Below are 15209 nucleotides of genomic sequence, written 5' to 3'. Positions count from 1 at the left end.
CATTGTGAATCATGTATTATGCTGAGCCGCACATATATCTGCAATTTACATATGTAATTTTTAATCATGTGTGCATTTATTAAGATATATGATTCTTAGATATCGAGTTAATCAAAAATATATTTGTGGAATCGGAACAATATTTATGAAAATATTTTTTGAGACAAATCTCTTCCCATATAAGTGTTTGGTTAAAATGATGCATATGTAGCTTATGTTTTCAGTTGCAGGAAGTTCTTCCTGTTTTAATTTACTACTGGGAAACACTACCTTAATTTTTTGCTTGGCGCATAATAAATACGTAATCATTGGACTAATAAACATTTTATAGTGCCCTGTTTTGGTGTAGCATTCACCTGTCACCTTGGGCGTGACCTGTTGGGGGCGATGATGCTTCATAGGATCATGCCACACAAACTAATGCCTCCTGCTATTCAAGGGAAGAATAATTATAACGGCAAAGGGAGGCCAGCAGAGAGCAGTGTCGGCTTCGTCATTGTGATATTGTAGTAAATATATTTTTTTAGTGGTTGACTAAGTCTTTTTAAGAGATCCGCAGGTTCGAGAGCGTTCTCCATTTGGGTCTTGGTGCTGTGGAATGCTCTTCCCCCTGAGATTCGATCTGCAACCTCAGTGGAAATGTTTAAATCTAGGCTTAAAACACACTTCTATCCTATAGCATATGAATAACCTATATTTTATGTTCAGAACAGCTGTGTATTATTTATTATTGCAACATCCATTGCAGCCTAGTCATCCTGCAAGGAGGATTACCTCATATGCGGTCCTTTCTCAAGGTTTTGTCATTTTCCCTCATGTTGAGGTTTTTGAGTTTTTCCTTGCCCTCCTGTAGGTTTTAGATCAGGGGATGGTGTCATAATAGTTTGTAGTCTGTACTAGTCTGTGGTATGTGCAGCCCTTTGAGACTCTTTGTGATTAAGGGCTATACAAATAAGCATGACTTGACTAATTTTAATAATTTACCTGGTAATACCCTGATAAGTTGTTATTTTAGAAATCCAAATCGAACTGGGTCCCCTTCGCACTAATTAGTGACAAATGGTAGCTCTCAGCTTAAAAAAGGTAGGAGACCCCCGATTTCAATGGTGTAATAGTCGTGTCGAGGTGTAGAATTCATGGCCTGCCGCTGAAATGCTTTGCTGGGAAAGATAATTGTTTACACGGTTATTATGAATTTAAAATGAATCTTTAAAGCAAGCCTTTCGGTGTTATCCAAAAGCCTCATCACCTCTCCAAACTTACTGCGTTTCTTTGGCTCATTGACAATTTTCCCTCTGGGGAAATTTGGACAGTGGTGCAGCTGTAGCAAACATATTTATCGCTCTAATTGAGAGCAAGAGTGCAATCGGGGCATGGTCTGATTCTGATGGAGACTTTTTGTTTTTGTTTTGGACGGCGGCAGCTCTTCTTGAATGGCCTGTTGGAAGGAGTCATCAATGTGGGCGGGCTTTTTATCACTGCAGTTTCATTAATGGATCCACGAGGCTTCCCCATTGTCCAGCCTCCAATTAATCAAGCCTTGATGTATCAGTGATTTGGGGCGTCGGTGCAACAGTACTGTCAATAAATAGGAGATGGATGGTTCCCCTGATTCACACGCCGCCAGAATATGCTCACAAAACCTGCGTCACTTCCACTAGTGACTAGTCGGCCCTGGCACCAGACTTCTTTGTTAATTAGCTGAGAACGGCTCCGGAGGGGGAAACTGAATTATTCAGTCCGGAGCACAACAAGCATACAAATATAGCTACGACAACAACAAAAGAAATCATGCTTGGCGGTTAATTGCACAGGTGTCAAACTCAGGGCCTGAGGGCAAGAACACGCGCTGTAAAAAATGTCCAAAGAAAAACAAATTATATCCATTTCAGGCCTCCCGCTAATTGGATTTGTTCTTTTGATTCAAATAAATAATTGAATATAAATACAAAAATATATTAAACAAAGACCCTTTAACTCATTCAGTGCCATAAGGTATAAATAAGTTTCGCAGAAGCATTGTCGCTGAGTGCCAAAACGTAAAAATATGTTATTCCAAAAGCTGATCAGTAAGTATCAAGCCTCTGGGAATGATTTCGGTGAGATAAATCATCACTACAGTGGGACCTCGCTACTTCGCAGGTTCAGAGCTTCGCGGTTCCAAAAAATAATAATATTAAAATAAAATAATTTTAAAAATATATATTATTTTTATTTTTTTTAAGCATTTTTGAAGGGGCGTCGCTACTTTGCGGATTTTCACTTTTCGTGGGTGGTTTTGGTCCCCATTAACCGCGATAACCGAGGGATTACTGTATATTGCAGGAATGGTGTTGATTAGATCTTTGTCCACACATCAAGGAGCCCCCACCACTTCGTGTTCTTTTGCTTTCATTATCCAGCAATTATTGAGAGTGTGTATTGCAACGTTCATGCATTTTCATGCACCAGGTCAGTGTTCTTGCAATAAAATGTTATTTTGCAAGCAATTGTCTTATCTGACATTTTCTCTGCCTGGTTTCCTTGCAAGTTCAAAATCCTTTGACCACTTTTGAGTGTCTACTAAAGTTGAAACTTAACAACAGTATTAACTTTGAAAGTGGTACTTCCAAAAAGAGGGAGTCCACATAAAACCTTTTAAGAATTGCTAAAGTGCCTAAAATCAAATTATATGATTATATTACACACAAGGTTCATACACCTTTTCCACTACTAAATTCAAGCACTTAAGGACTTCCAAAAACAATTTTCCGTTTTCTCCAGTCCCATTAAAAAGAGAAATCCAGTGTGAATCATGTATTTTGCAGAGCCACAAATATATCTGTGATTTACACCTGATGTTTAGATCTTGAGAAACTTGCAAATACAATTGTGGATCTAAAAAATACATGTGTAAATATTTTGGAGACGGATCGGTGTTTGGTAAAGATGATGTATATGTTGGTTACATTTTCAGTTGCAAGAAGTTCTTCCCGTTTTATTTTACCACTGGGAAGCACTACCTTAACTTTTTCATGGCCCATAATATATGTCCATAATTGATACGTAATCCTTGCACAAATACACATTTCATAGCGCCTTTTCAAAGTGTAGCATGTACCTGTCCTCCTGGGCATGACCTGTTGGGGGCGATGACGCTTCATAGAATAATGCCATACAAACTAATGCCAGCTGCTGTTAATCACGAGGGAAGAAAAATTAAAACAGCAAAGCGAAGCCACCAGAGACCAGTGTCAGCACCTATTGTAAGCAGACACGTTGAGAAACACGGCGACAATGTCAAGCATATACAAGCATTTCACCTGAAATTCATGCATTTTTTATTCCTGAAAAAACACATTAAATTTCAAGCATTTTCAAGGATTTCAAGTACTCGTACGAACCATGCGGTCCTCAATAGTTAGCTTGGTTCCATCTTCTGATCAGTTGGCCAGAGCAAAAACTCCTACAGGTAACAATTTGAATCAGGAGTATCCAAGGGTGCCCCCTTAGGACACCTCAAATGCCCGCGCACCTGTTCAGAAAATAGGACAATGCCATTCAAACAAATGCCAGCTTCTGTCAATCATGAGGGAAATGAAGTGCCATACCAAAGAAAATCCACTAGAGAACAGTATTGGTGTCATTTTAGAAAAGACTTGTTGAGAAACATGGCAACACTTCCAAGCATTTACAAACACTGTGATCCAAACACGGAAGTGGATCTTCCGTAGCGAGCGATGGCGCTGTCAGGGATGGAAAAACTGGTCGGTAGCCGGGGTTGGGAGAGCAAAGCGTGGTCGCGGTCGGAAACGAGTCGTACCACAAGACGGGAGAGTAGACGTATTCGCGATCAAAAATAGGTCGTAAGCCGGGACGGGAGAGCAGACGTGGTCTGGGACAAAACAGGTTGTGGCGGGAGACAAACGGGAGCAGAAACGGGAGCTGAAACGGGACAGGCGGGAGTCAGGGTCAAAAAAGGCTTGCCTTGTATACACAAAAGTTCGCAGACGGACTGATAACAGGGGATTGACAGGACTGGGTTTAAATAGGGACAAGGAGCCAATCAGAGCCCGCAGCTGTTGGCGCCAAAAGAGCGGGCACAGGTGATTCACATCGGTAATCATGACATTAAATTTCAAACATTTTCGAGAATTTCAAGCACCCTTTCCAACCCTGTACACATTTACGATTGAGAGTCATTCGAAAGGAAACTGCAACATAAAATCGCGTCACGCGCTAAAAACAAGTCTGCCCTGTGCTCCTTTGCATTGTTTAATGGGCCAATTACACGTTGTCCTTATTTAGCGTTTCTTTGTCTGGCAACAAATGCGACCGAGCGCGACTTGGCATTTAAACAGATTCCGTGCTCCTATCAAGATGCTAGCAAGTGCTCTCCGTTGCGCAGAGGTTCTCCATAAATGAGAATGGGCCTACGTGCCAAAAGGGCAATCCTATATGCTACATCGCAATGTTTAGTCTTTTATATTGCTGAGCTCAACTGATGTGACTCTTTTGGCACCCCAGACGAAAGGACAAAGGTAAATTTAATCTTGAGTTTTTAAAGTATTTAAGCCAAAAGGCCCAAAGTATTGCTAACGTGTCGGTTTGAGGGAAAAGGTTCCCAACATATAGCAGTGTCTGAAACTCATGACAAAAAGTTACCGGACACTAGAGCAGACAACTCTGAAAAGTTGCCTGCCCAGCCATAAAGTTGCCTGCCCCATGTTTCCCAACTTGAAACACATTGTTGCAAAGTATTAAGGATTGATAAGCAGAATATATAACAGGACAACAAATTAAATCTAAGTTTATTATAAATCTACTTGTAACATTCATTACATGTATATAACATCGCCGTTTTCCATCTGCCATCAGTATGTACCTGTATTTACTCACATTCATTCATGCAATATTTGCGTTGCGTCGTCTGCTACAAGACACGTGAACTCCTCTTCCACGATGCTTTTAATGTACGTTTACGTTTTGTAGCGTCATAAATTTTGTTAGCTTCTTTTCAATCTTTCTTCTGGGGCTGAGGTTTTGGCTTGATTCCTAACCACTTATCAATTTTCGTGTGTTCTCTGTGCGTCTTCTCATCTCATCTCATTAGCTGCACCGCTTATCCTCAGTAGGGTCGCGGGGGTGCTGGAGCCCATCCCAGCAATCATCGGGCAGTGGGCAGGGGACACCCTGAACTGGTTGCCAGCCAATCGCAGGGCACACAGGGACAGACAACCCGCTCGCTCGTTCACACCTAGGGACAATTTGGACCGGCCAATCCACCTGAAATGCATGTCTTTGGAATGTGGGAGGAAACCGGAGTGACCGGAGGAAACCCACGCAAGCACGGGGAGAACATACAAACTCCGCACAGGAAGTCCAGTAGCTGGATTTCAACCCACACAGGAGGTTCCCAAGACCTTAGAACTGTGCCGCACACGCGCTAACCACTGCGCTGCCGAGCTGCCCTCTGTGCGTCTTCTTTGGAAAACATTATATGCAAACGCACAACCTTATAACGCTCGGGAAATTCCGGAAGCACGAAGTTATTCGATGCAGACTCCTGATTGGCTGCCGAGTATGCAAATTGACAAACGAACCGAAATTCCGAAATTTCCAAACCAAACGAAGATTTCAAATTGGAATCAAGCAAGTGTTTGATTTGAAAAAAAAAACAAAAAAAAAAAACAAACAAACAAACAAACGTGGGGACGAGCAAGAAGCATGCTCACTCTCTTACCACCCGTCCCCGTCAGGGTTGCCATGGTGCCCAATTGGCCCCACCCGTGGTTTTGACTCGGTCCCGTTTCCCGTTGGTATCTCCTGTCCGGTATTGTTCCCGTTTATTTTGTCCTGTTGAATGTCGGTTTCCAGTTTCATTCCCGGCTGTTCCGATTCTTGACAGTAACCCCCTATTCCTCCTACTAAGTGTGTTAGGCCCCAAACAGCTTTGCTGAAAAGTAAGACAAAACCAAACTGGCGAGGTAGGAAAAAACATACTTAATAGAGAAAATTTTCAGCTTTTTTTACTTTTTTAAGGACATTTCTAAGGATGCATCCCACCTTCAATCGACTCAATTTTGTTTCACTTATTGAACAAACATAAAAAACGTTTACCATCGCCCTTGCAGCCTTCACTTTTTTCATGCCTGAGAACTTTCAGGTCAAATGTTTAAAGCCCTGCACTAGAGAACTGAACTGTCTCACTTGTGAAGACAAAAAGTGAACAAGTAGCCTTCATGTATATCAAAAGGTCAAGTATAAATGCTTAAATTCCTCGGAGGAAAGAACACAAAATGACAGGCGGCATCGACTGAAACACGCTTGACCATTGCAGTTCCGATCATTCAGGGACAATACATGTTCCGGTTTCCACGGTAACCCAGAAAACCACCGGTGGGTGCCTGTAAGCGTCTCAGCAACCTCTCGCCCTCGGTTTTTAGTTAATTTCATCTTCGTGCCAAAATGGCATCAAAAAGACGCTGACAGACATTGCTGTTCTTGAGCGAAACCACTCGGGAGTGCTTGTGCTGCAGATCGAGCAATTGCGCCTGCTGCTCTTTTAATACCAAATTGAAATGATGCGGCACCTGCAAAAAGCCATTCAGCAGTTGCACTGCTCGTAAATAAACATCAGGCAGATAATAGCTCAATGCTGCATCCACCCATCATCATAATAGAAAAGCTTTTGTGCAGGGTATAGAGTGAATGTGCGGCACACTTGTTGGCTGTGTTATGGACCTCGGCTGCTCGCTAATGCATTCCTAGCAGCCAAGAAGTAATCCGGAGGACAGGGAACGGCGTCATATTGTAATTCAGCCATCACTGGCTGTGTTGCTTGGAAACTGCACTCAGAGCATGATGGGATTTATCCTCTACGTTTTTTTTTCACATAATTGAGCGGAGAAAAAGCTTTTGTTTTTCTGCCCGTTAAAATATGTTTCCTATTCTCACACGTAAGAAGTACATGGATGTGTACCACCTATGCTGTTAGGCAAAAAGAGGAAAAGGTACCGGACTTGGTTTAGGTTTAATGAGTGGTAAGATTAAAAGAGGTAATTAATTTGAACAAAAGCTGGCAATTTGACTAACAATAGACAGGAGATAGAAAGATTTAACATAAATTATAGTCGCTTAGCATCGCACCCTAGCGTACGCACTCACGCATTACCGGCGTTCGAACTCCGATTTTTTGACCGAACAGCGAAGCAAGAATTTCTCGGAATTTTTGGGTTGGACTCCGATTTGTTCGAACTGAGGGGCGTTCGAAAACTGAGGTTCCACTGTATATTTTATTGGTGCCTCAAAGCCAATAACTTGTTTGGTTTAACGTGTTGGATAAGAAATCCTAAATTTTGTTAGTCTTGGTTTACTACTCCTGTCTTATTTCCATTTCAGTTTGATGACAGGTGTCCTACTCTAATTTCACCTATTATTATTCGTAGAATTTACATTTATGAGCACCGATAACGTCTTAGAATTAACCCAAATGTCATGATTACCGATGTGGATCACCTGTGCTGCTCATTTGGCACCAATCGCTGCGGGCTCCGATTGGCTCACTGTCCCTATTTAAACCCAGTCCTGTCAATCCCCTGTTGTCAGTCCGTCTGCTAACCTGTGGTTATACAAGGCAAGCCTTTTTCGACCATGACTTCCACCTGTTCCGTTTTTGCCCCCGTTTGTCTCCCGCCACAACCTGTTTTGTCCCAGACCACGTCTGCTCTCCCGACACCCCCATTGCTCGCTACGGAATATCAAATTCCGTGTTCGGATCACAATCCGAGTACGAGAGCGACTTGCTTCCCGCGTCCAGCGGACACCAGATCGTGGGCGCAGCTCTTCCTCTATCCTTCAATAAGACTTGTGATAAACGCTACGCAATTGGGTCCTGTTTCCATTCTGATCCTGACAGTCTAGTGAAGTTAACAAAGAAAGGGAAGATTTGGTTTTCCAAATCCAAGCAATTTCATGCTATCAATGGCTACCTTAATCGCAGATTGTGTCTGTCGGCAGTTAGCAATGACGTAAGACCGGCCCTCGGCACTCGCCATGATGTCCATGATGTCTTTGTTTATTTCTAACTCGGTTTTTGAAGGGGCTTACGGATCCCATGCTAACAAAATTCAGTCGTAAATGTGCGACCTCCACACAGTTGTGACAGAGCCCCCTGTGTGTAAATCAAAGCAATGAGCGTGTGAGGCGAAGGCGCAGCGCCAATCCCTCCCTAAATGACATGTTTGGTCTGAAAAGGAAAAGATGTTTTATTTCATAATCTCCATGATCATACGGCAGTCTGTCACTCAGCGCGCCAATCACAAATGGGTCTCTCTCTGTTGGGGCGAGATGACTTGTATTGTGGATGAAAAATGATGTGCGCAGTCAGTAGGCTAGCTAAAATGACAGATGGGAATGGGCAAAGCAGGTAATGGAATCGTTCCCTTATCCAACCCTAACCGCGTTTGTTCGTTTTCACATTATTTCCGAGGTGCCCAACAGAAATAGCAAATGGTATCAAATGACGCGTGCGGATTGAATTGCTTTCTACTCTGTCACTTAGTCGGGGGTAGTTGAAGCATTAAGATAATCCACTCATCCGTTTACTGATTTCATTGGCATTTCGTTTTTTGTTTTTGCCACTGAAAAGTGGTCAAAAGAATGTTACAGCACTCATCATGTCCATTATTTTTTTCAACCTTTTTGTCAGCGAAGGCCTGAATATCGTGGAAAACTATGAGTTATGAAGTTTCACATATATCAGATACAGTAGAACCTCGCTTCTCGACCATAATCCGTTCCAGAACCCTGTTGGAAAACCGATTTGTTCGATCACCGAAATCATTTTTCCCATTAAAAGTAATGTAAATCGTTTTAATCCGTTCCAACACCCTGAATGTTTACCTTGAATGTTTAACGGAAACATAAAGCTAACCCAGGCTAATCGTACGTTCGCGTTATCGTAATCTTCCGTACGAAAGATTACGCTAACATGAACGTGTAAAAATAAAAAAATCAGGTCGTTTACAAGTCATTTAGCACACGGGTCTCCACAACAAGTGGTGAGCGGTTCATTGGAAAGGGGGCTCCGTTCCAACACCCTGAATGTTGGGCTCCGTTCCAACACCCTGAATGTTCACCTTGAATGTTTAACGTAAACATAAAGCTAACCCAGGCTAATCGTGTTCGTGTTATCGTAATCTTCTGTACGAAAGATTACGCTAACATGAACGTGTAAAAATTAAAAAAAGGGCTAAAACACTTGGTACACCTATATTAAAAGCGAAAGCAAAACAAAGCACGTCCGCACGCGATAACAGTTGGTCACGAAAAGAGCGATCTACACCCGTACGCCGCTTAGCATCGCACCCTAGCGTACGCACTCACGCATTACCGGCGTTCGAACTCCGATTTTTTGACCGAACAGCGAAGCAAGAATTTCTCTGAATTTTTGGGTTGGACTCCGATTTGTTCGAACTGAGGGGCGTTCGAAAACTGAGGTTCCACTGTATATTTTATTGGTGCCTCAAAGCCATTTTGGTACTGTAGTCTTTAATACATAGCCCAGCCCAAATTATATCTGGAACTCCGTTGGAAGAACATTAGCAATAAATAATATATGATACTGATGGTTTTGATAGACTGTGTAATAGAAGAAAGCTTAAGGAAAATGCAGACAAGAATAAGGTTCGAGAGGTGGTGAGGTAGAGATTTTGTTGAATGGTATAAAGTTGTGGGACGAACATGGGTTTCTGGTTCTGGTTTCTTTGTGATATCATTAGACCACTAGGGAACTAGATGACATAGGAAAAGGCATTCCATTTTATCTCATCATCACACTATTTTTACTCACGGTACCATCACAACGTTGTACAGCATTGCACCACGGGTAAAGAATAGTGTGTTCTCTTCGGCCTTCTCAATTATCATTTATATTCCTACTGGGCTAATGGTTGGAATTCTGCGCTTACACCGCCGCGATCCGGGTTCGATTTCCGTTGTATCCAATACTGAGCTAGTGAGGTTAGCCATATATGTCGACTGATCAAATGGTGATATACTACCCTAATACTGCGAATAAGATGCACCTAGACCTTGAATGAACACAAACAAATAAGGAGAAATAAGGCAAATTCCTTTTCTTTTTGAGCACACCTGTAACAAACGACCCGGGGTTTGATTCCTGTTTTTGCCTAAACCACAGGTTTAGTACGTCTATTTCTTTCAATGTATGGAGAATGTGTTGTGCGTCTTGAAATTAGTTATTCACCCTGTCGTTATGAGTTAAGATCCTCTCTAGTTTGACGTTCACTGTGGCTTTCCATGACGAAAACAGAAGTAGCAAATTGTTTTAGAATATTGTTTGAAAAAAAACTGAATGCAGGAGAGTGGATGTTGACGAGTATAACAGGTTCACACTGTGTTAGAAATACTGTACCCCCTGATAGTCAATTTGAGCAATCGAATGTCCTATGTGTCAATAACAATTTTGGCCAAAGTGGCCCCTGTCAATGCCCAACCTGTAATACAATGGTAATACAATAGTGGCAGCAGTAGCTCAGGAGGTAAAGCTTGGGATCAAGAGGTCGCAGGTTCGATTCCCGGCTCCTCCGTGTTATATGTCGAAGTGTCTTTGGGCAGGAGACTGAATCCCTAATGCCCCCGATAAGTAGGTAGTTGCCCTCCATGTGTCATGATTACCAATGTGAAGCACCTGTGCCCGCTCATTTGGCGCCAACTGCCTCGGACTCTGATTGGCTCCCTGTCACTATTTAAACCCACGTCTGAACCGCTCACCACTTATTGTGGAGACCCGGATGCTAAATGACATGTAAACGACTTGATTGTTTTTTTTTACACGTTCATGTTGTTTTCCCCCCATTTTATTAACACTCCACTTATTGAAACATAGATATTTTGTTTGTTTGTTTGTACATGATTCAATTGTTTGTTTGTTTGTACATGATTCAAATTGAATCGTTTCTTGTACATGATTCAATTGTTTGTTTGTTTGTACATGATTCAAATTGAATCGTTTCTCCAGCGCCGTCACGAATGGCAGCCACTCCAGCAGCTCCCGTGTTATTTTCGATTGTTCTCAGCTCAGGGATGCTGCTGGAAAAGTGAATTTCCCTTCGGGGATGAATAAAGTATCTATCTATCTATCTATCTATCTATCTATCTATCTATCTGTCACCTGTGGTCAGTCTGTCTGCGAACCTCAGTTTACTCTAGGCAAGCTCTTTTCGACCCTGACTCCCACCTGTTTTTGCTCCCGTCTGTTTCCCGGCTTCGACCCGTTTTTTGATCCTGACCATGTCTACTCTCCTCTCCTGGCTTTCGACCCGTTTTTTTCCGTTCCCAACACCGGTATAGCTCGCCACAGAAGTCCCACTTCCGCCTTTAGAGCAACCTGCTTCCCCCCCTCAGCGATCACCCTTTCCCTTTCTTCTAATAAAACTTGTGAGAAACGTCACGCAAGTGGGTTCTGTCTCCGTTCTGTTCCTGACAGCATGGCTGACGTTGCCATCGGTGTGTGTGTGTGAATGGGTAAGTGTGAAGCACATTGTAAAGCGCTTTAGGAGGTCTTCAGTGACTTGAAAAGCGCTATGTAAATGTAGACCATTTACATTTACAATTTAGAATTCTGTGAACTTGACTGAAAAACATTTTCTATTGGAACAGCGTCTACTCAATGTAATTTCAATGTAACTTTAAAACTGACTGGTTTACATACCTCTGTCCACCAGCCGTATAACTGAGTTGATTAATGCCTGTTTTCTGTCAGCGCTCTTGCTTTCTCCAAAACAAAAAATACATTCAAGGCTTGTCACTATAAAACAAACATGAGGGAGGAGGGCGTGGGGGCTTGCAATAAGAGCTCGCAGTCTGCAACTGTTCAATTTCAAAGCCATGAATATTTCACACAGATTAAACTTCCCAAAGTGACTGGTGATATTAAACCCTGTAAAAAATATAAGCTAAAGCAGCTGTTCTATTTACATCTTGTAAATGCAAACAACTTGGTAAACAGTGCAGTGCCCAGCAAAATTGTTGATGTTCCTTGATGACTTCCCAATGATCCAATGTCGACCTAAATGGCTAACAATGACAGTTTCATTAAGTCTCAGAAGACACCCTGAGCAGGTCCAGGATAAAGTTTTGTAAAAGCTCAAAGCAGGAGTAGGATAAAAGATGACGTTGCTAGATTTACACAACGCACAGAGCACTGCGTGAGCAATAATTTAAAAATGGATAGATTATAAAACCTACCAAGACCTTGGTTTCCCTCTACACTTTTCGACCCAAACAAAGAAAAAACTAATCAGAGAAGCAAACCAGAGGCCCATGATCACATTGGATGAACTGCAGGCATAAACAGCTGATTTAAGACCATCTGTGCATAAGACAACTATTAGCCATACATCTTCTCTTTATGGAAGAGTGGCAAGAAGAAAGCTATTTCTGAGAGAAAGCCATTAAAAGCAAGAAGCAACATGGGAGACACAGATAACATGTGGAACAAGGTATTGTGGTCAGATGAGACGAAAATGGAACTTTCTGGCCTGAATGCAAAACCTTATGTTTGGCGTAAGAGTAGCACTGCACATCACCTTCGAAACACCATCCCCATTGTCAAACATGGTGGTGGTAGTATCATGCGAAGGGGTTGCTTCTTTCAGCAGGGACTGGGAAGATCGGAGTTGATGGGAAGATGGGTGGAGGCAAATACACGGCTATTCCGGCAGAAAATCTGTTAGGAGTCTGCAAGAGATCTGAGAACAGGGTGCAAATTTACCTTCCAACAGGACAACAACGCTAAACATGATCAAAATCTACAATGGAATGGTGTAAAACTAACAATATAAAGACTTCAATCCTATGAAGAATTTGTGGAAAGATCTGGAAAACACAAATGATCACATTCAATCGTTGAGGAACTTGAGGTGTTTTCTAAAGAAGACTGCACAAATATTTCTCTTCAATATGTGAAAAACTTATGGAGACATACCCTGTCACGGTTGCCCATTGGGCGCCAGCTGCGGCTCGTTGACTGATTGGCTTCCCTCCTATTTAAGCTCAGTGCTCTTACTCACCCTTTGTCAGTCCGTCAATGAACCTCTGCACCCGCAAGACGTGGGTTTTGACTCTGTCCGGTTTTCTGCTTGTGTTTCCTGTCCGGTATCGTTCCTATCTATTTTGTCCTGATTAATATCGATGTCCAGTTTCGTTCCCGGCTATTTTGCTCTGTTTGTCATTGATCTCCAATGTCTCGTAGCATTCCCGTCTAGTTTGTCCTGTTTAATTTCGATCTCCAGTGTCTGGTATCATTTCTGTCTAACTTGTCCAGCTTGTTATCGGACCCCAGTGTCCAGTGCCTGATATCAATCCTGTCTGTCCCGTCCTGTCCGGTATCGACCCCATCCGTCCGAAATTTCCTCGTGCAATTGGTATCGATCTCGTCGGCCTCTGGCTTCCTGTCATCTCCCGCCTCACGATCGCCGAATCACTGGCGTTTTGGGTTCACGTGCATGACTGCCCCATTTCCCGTAAAATAAAGCTTGTGTGAGCAAAACGTCACACATCTGGGTCCTCCTCCTGTTCCGGTTCTTGACATACCCAAAAAGACTTGTGGCTATGATTGCAGTACAAAGCATCAACTCAATGAGGGCCAACATTTTTGCAATGCTTATTTTTCTATTTACATTTGTTGTTGAAGAATTTTGGTATCCTTTCACGACTGTGACTAACATGTTTTTATTCTTATAAAATATTTGGAGTATTTTATCTATAAGTTTGAAGCCCGAATTATGGCAATATGTCAAAAGTTCTTGGACAAGCCAATACCTTAGCAAGGTACTGTTTTCTATATTACTGAGGCTGCAATTCCAGGTGCATTCAGGTGCTATTATTTGCACCTTTGAGCACGGTAACTTTGACTTCAATGGGAACACACAAAGCAGAAAAAAGTCATCCATGCACAAACTACTGCTTTGCCTACCATCTGCAACCAATCTGGGCCTGGCCTGAGCCAAGCCGGCCAGAATAAATCATTACACATGTTTTCCACCGTCCTTGTCCCCAAAATGTGCACAAGACGGGACTTGTCTGTTTTGTGTGAGCTTCAAATCGCAAAAGATGATTTTTTAAAAAATGCAACATACAAAAGGGTTCTTACATTTTTTTAAGGCCAAATTCATGCACCTTTTGAACGAGTTTCAAAGCCAGTTTTCCAAATTCTCCAGCACCATTAAAAGAAGGAATCAGGTCTGAATCATGTATTTTGCAGGACCACAAATGTATCTGCAATTTGAACATTCAATTTTTAATGTTGCGTGAGCATTTATCAAGATGTGATTTTTAGATCTTGAGTAAACCGTGAATGTATTGCATACCTGTCAACCTCCACGGCTCCATGCCCGTACAAACTGTCGTATTTCCCCGTACAAAATACAAAATGATCGTACACCCTATTTTTTTTTTCGGAATGATGCATGATGGGAAATCCCCTGGCGGCAGACGCATGCGATTGACAAATTTGCGTTTTTCTGTACAGATTTCCTTGTACGTCGTACTTGTCTTAAAATGCATGAAAAACGTACTTTGTACGACAGGTATGGTATTGGTTTTGAGACAAATGTTGGTTAAAAATGACAATAATGTGTAGCCTACATTTTCAGTTGCAGGAAATTATTCTTATTACAATTTATCACAGGGAAACACAACCTTCATTTATTGCATGGCCCATAAATCTCCATAATTGATACATAATCATTGGACTAATACACATTTCATAGTGCCCTGTTTAGATGCAGCATACACCTGTCCTCTTGGGAGCGACCAGCAGGGGGCGATGACGCTTCATGGGGCAATGCAGAACTCCCTATCCGCAGCCACTTCTTCTAGCTCATCCGACGGGATCCCGAGGCGTTCAGAGGCCAGCCTAGAGACATTGTCTCTCTAGCGACTCCTGGGTCGTCCCCGGGGCCTTCTGCCGGAGTGACATGCCAGGAACACTTTGGAGTAGTCCTGGTCGCATCCTTATCGGATGCCCGAGCCACCTCAACTGGCTTCTCTGAATGCAGAGGAGCAGTGGCTCTACAGAGAGTCCCTCCTGGATGACTGAGCTTCTAACCTTATCTCTAAAGGAGAGCCCAGCCACCCTTGCGGGGGTAACTTATTTCAGCCACTTGTATTCGGGATTGTGCTCTTTCGGTCATGACCCACTG

This window comes from Urocampus carinirostris, chromosome 11 (assembly GCF_059441175.1).
Source record: "Urocampus carinirostris isolate Australia breed hairy pipefish chromosome 11, RoL_Ucar_1.0, whole genome shotgun sequence".
Classification (NCBI taxonomy): domain Eukaryota; kingdom Metazoa; phylum Chordata; class Actinopteri; order Syngnathiformes; family Syngnathidae; genus Urocampus; species Urocampus carinirostris.
Note: the sequence above shows the minus strand (reverse complement) of the source record.